This window comes from Bidens hawaiensis, unplaced genomic scaffold (assembly GCF_021521415.1).
Source record: "Bidens hawaiensis isolate Kalapana, Puna unplaced genomic scaffold, B.hawaiensis_p1.1 tig00000190_1, whole genome shotgun sequence".
Classification (NCBI taxonomy): Eukaryota; Viridiplantae; Streptophyta; class Magnoliopsida; order Asterales; family Asteraceae; genus Bidens; species Bidens hawaiensis.
The window spans coordinates 5,051,017-5,055,498 of NW_027491020.1; the positions used below are offsets into that span (position 1 = coordinate 5,051,017).

The 4,482-nt window shown below is 34.1% G+C and overlaps 1 long non-coding RNA gene across 3 annotated transcripts; it reads left to right on the forward strand.

Annotated features, from left to right (window-relative positions):
• The first annotated feature begins 1,291 nt into the window (after positions 1-1,291).
• LOC143588633 (uncharacterized) lies at positions 1,292-3,314 on the forward strand. Of its 3 annotated transcripts, none has more exons than XR_013145160.1 (5): positions 1,292-1,357; positions 1,922-2,165; positions 2,284-2,337; positions 2,430-2,546; positions 2,739-3,314. It is a non-coding gene; the product is annotated as an uncharacterized LOC143588633 (long non-coding RNA). The 3 variants fall into 3 exon arrangements; XR_013145155.1 differs by having other exon boundaries at positions 1,922-1,987; positions 2,076-2,165; positions 2,430-3,314; XR_013145145.1 differs by having other exon boundaries at positions 2,430-3,314.
• Positions 3,315-4,482: the final 1,168 nt, after the last annotated feature.

Below are 4,482 nucleotides of genomic sequence, written 5' to 3' on the forward strand. Positions count from 1 at the left end.
ATTTTATGCAATCTTTGAGAACACAAGGTGATGGATATGGTGAGGGTTTGAAAGGGAGTTTGAGGGTTATGAAGAGGAAAGTTTTACACAAGAGGTGATGGAAATCAAATGGGGAATCAAGGGAATTTTGTTTATGCTCAAAGGCAATAAACGGAACCGGTCCTTCAACAACAAGTTCAACAACCACCACAGTTTATACAACAAGTTCCTCCACAAGGGAAACAACAAGAGCAACAATTTCAACAAATGCCCCAACCACCATTTCAACAATCTGCACCTCCAAGGCCTATGCATAGGCAAATGGGCCAAACAAGAGTACCATTGGGGGTACCAAGAAGACACAATAGAGAAATGGTAAGGGGAATTGAAGTTCATTTTTGACCAGCCATCACTAATAACCCTTCTCCGGTGGTTATTCCTTAAAATCAACAAGGAAGAAAATTTGAGGTTAGAACCAGTTCACTCCAAAGTTTACCAAATTATAAAGGTTTGGTAACGAAAGAACCTTACTTTCATTCGGAGGCGTATGACTCCATTTGTAACACAATTGGGGGTCAAGGTTTTTCTTCAGATGATATCAAGTTGGTCTTTTTTCAATTTTTTTTGAAGATAAGACGAAAAGATGGTTTTACACATTACCTTCCGCGTCGATTTATACTTGGGCCGAGATGCAACAAAGGTTTTTGGAAGAGTTTTTCATGGCTCAAAAGACTAATGGTGCAAGAAGGAGTTTGGGAACTTTTCAACAAAAATCGGGTGAGCTGTTTCAAGATGCATTTGAATGGTTTAACATGAAGATCAAAAATTATTCTCATCATGGTATTGCTCTTTGGGAATTATTGAATTCTTTTCATGAGGGATTGAATACGGAGGATGAGTAGGTTTTGATGTCAATTACAAATGAGCAAGATGATTGGACGTTTTTGGAGCAAATGTCTGTCACATAAAAAAGAAATGCTCAAACCGTAAGAAGAACATGGTGCTTTAGATGTCGTGCTCTAATAAAAAAAATTAATTATGTATACTATTTTATAATACATATAGGAAGAGTAAGATGGTAATTTACCAAAAGACTCTTAAAATTAAGAGATACAAGTTGTTTTAGCACCTGATTCACCCTGGTTGAAAACAAGCCAAACATCCAAAATTCAAATTTCAAAACCTAATTCCACACAAACATACAGACAAGAGTTCGGAGAGAGAAAGATTAACGCTACATAAAACCCTAAGCATCTTGAGCGATTTCCACCTTAAATCGCATCCATGAAGTTTATTCGAGCACCATCGTCTCACAGCCGATGAAATAACGGTTTCGAAACAGATCGGAAAATTTTCTGGGCAGATCAAGGCAGATAAGGTAAACCTCTAAACCCTAATCGACTATTCGGTTGTTTAAATGCTTGATAACGAGTGTATGGTTGTTTTATATAATTTACTATAAAACAATTACAATAAAGTGGCAGGCAAACGGGCAAAAAGCTGCGCCGCAACCCCCTTTTGAACAGCAAAGCCAATCCTGCTAAAAACGAAGCTTTGAGACCTAGAAGTTGAAGAGGTTCCGTGTATGACGCGCTGAACCCTACTCAAAAATTTCACAGTCTCCGGAGCCAGAAAACCAAATGTATCAAAGGCAAATGATAGAAAGATATGTTGATTATCTAAGCAAGCTTTCTCGTGTTTAACAACTTTGCCCGATTCAGCCTTCAACGCAGCCTGACCCACAACAAACCCACGGTCCCTGAGCCCAACAAGAGGAGACACTCCTGTAAGATCCACACAGGCGTGTTTCCCCCCTGCCCACCCGAACACAAGAATATCAGCTGGTCGTAAAGTAGACCTCCCTTCAATGGTTGTTTTCAGGGTTACTTTGAGGCCAATTTACCATCATTTTTTTTCCAATATTTTCTCTTTTGTTTGATAGGTTTCTTTGAATGATTCTTTGGTCAACATATGAAAACATATTCTTCTTATACTTGAACAAACTCAGGTAACCTTTGATATGATCTTAATGCTACACAATTATCCTGATGATACTCTCAAGTTTGTGTAATTTTAATAGATATGGACATTATTAGTTTGTAGGTTGTGGACTCTGCAATTGTGAATCGATGCCCTCTTTGCTATTGAAAGAAATCGAGAGTGCGTTTGCCCAATTCACAATTAAGGTATCTTTATTATGAATCAACATATTTTTAATTCTTTAGTTCTAATTTTAATGTTACTTATGTCAAACATAGTTAGTTTATTTATTTATTGTTGTTCTATGTGTTCCATATTTTTCAGGTAGTGATGTTGTCTCGTATGGACACCTTATTGTTTCCAAAATGGACAGTGATTGTAAAGCTACCAATTTTGACTTTCTGCTCAAAATATTTTTGGATTTCTTACACTTTTGATTTCAACTACACATGTTCTCAATAACTTTTCAGATGTTGAAAAGCTTACACTTTTGGTATCACCTCGGGATTTTGGAGGTGAAGAAGCTGGGTGAGCCGGACTTTGCTTCAGCCTAAGTCAATGGTCAACGGTACAAATTTGATGAAATTGTAAGGTTATTTTTTTTTCTTTGATTAAAGTTTCATACAAATGTTTTAAGACTGCTGTGGCACATAGCTTTGGAAAAAGTATTAATATATATGATCAATTTGTCTTGGCTTTTCTTTTTGTTACTATGAGGTTTATTTATTTTTAAAATAGGATTTATGTCATTTAAAATTCAAAATTACATTTCATTATAGATTGTGGCACCCTACTTCAGTAGACTTTGTACAAGACTTATATAGTGGAAACGGAAGTTCCTTATTACTAATAAGTTAGCTGTTATCATAGGCTGCCAAGTAATTTTGTGACCCTGGCTTGGGCTCAACTTATATACGAGGTCAACTTGTTCATTTTTAACGATATTTATGAATAATATAATTTTTAAATACAATTTATCAGTTTTCTTTTCCATTTTTAGATAATTGGGCTATCTTTCTCTTCGGTTGACTCGAGTTATGCTTACATTCAATAAGTTGACTACGAGGTTATAAATATGAACTTGCTATAGTTTGTGATGAAAGTTTATTTGTTTCGGTTTAGTTGAAAGTTTATTAGTTCAAACGATAGTGCGGGTATTTTGTGGAAAGTGTCGATAAAAATCTCCAACATTGTTGATGAAATTGACCAAAATAAAGTTGCAGGTAGTTGGTAATATTGTGTTTTTTTGGTAGCCTTGTACGATTTGGATTGAATGTATTTATTTTTTACTATATTTTTTGTATTTGATTTTTTTCTGACTTATATTGATGAATGTGTCACATTTTAGGATTATTTGTTTGCTTAAACATAATTGCTGATGTATAAGAAGTTGATGGTTTGGGAAAAAAAAGATTTTTCAGAAAGAGTAGAACGCAAACTGGGAACAATTCAAATGAGGAAATGACAGATTAATTACAAAGAGGGGGGGGGGGGGGGCGCTTAGAACTTCAAGGGGAGAATATTGGAGGTAACAACGTTATCAAGGTAGATAGATTTTTATATTAATTTTAGTAATGCACATTTTGTGTTATTTCAGTCCAATCTGAATAATGAACATCTGATCATGTCCAGAGCCCATTATTTAGTCATGAAACCTGATATATTTTCATCTTTTGTAGTTGCATCCGAAGTTTCTTCCTACTTGGTTGAAGCATAACAAGAACACGAAGATAAAGAGGTTAGTTTTAATATTTAATTACTGTTCTTAAAATTTTTTACACTATATATGTCACCAAATGTTAAAAGAAACTCAATGAAATTGTAAACGTCAAATGCAATTAATGATAATCGCGCGATCTCGTTTTCTAAATATTATGTTAAAGATAACTTATGTTTGCAGACAAAAGCGTTGGTCAAACTTGGGATATGGTTGTACTGCAAAGGTTCAGGAAACAATATTGAAGAAGTTCAGGAAACAAGACTATACGCGCATATGCCAAGGTACATTTACAAGTAGGTCAAATTTAGTCATGTAAACCAATCGAATGAACATGAACGGGGCTTGTTTGTGTACATTCGTTTAATTTTAACAAACAAATGAACAGACATGAATGGTTAAACAAATAAATTTTCTTGATCTTGTGTGTTTGTTAAACAATTGAACCATAGTTGTCACAGGCACATCGCCCCTGCGCCTAAGCGATGTTTCTGGGCGAAGCGACAGAATACCGCCCACGTTGAATCAGACGACAAATCAGGAATAAAATCGGCAGTCTATATTATTATTAGATTATTAATATGCAGTTTTTATTAAGATTATTAAATTATTAATATGCAGGTTGTTTTTTTGTTTTTTTTTAGATTATTAGATTAATAATATGCAGTTTTGTTTTAATTTTTGTTTTAAATTATTAGATTAATAATATTCATTTTTGTTTTAGATTATTAGATTATTAATATGCAGATTTTTTTAAGATTATTAGATTATTAATATGCAGGTTTTTTTTATCATGAACAATTTGG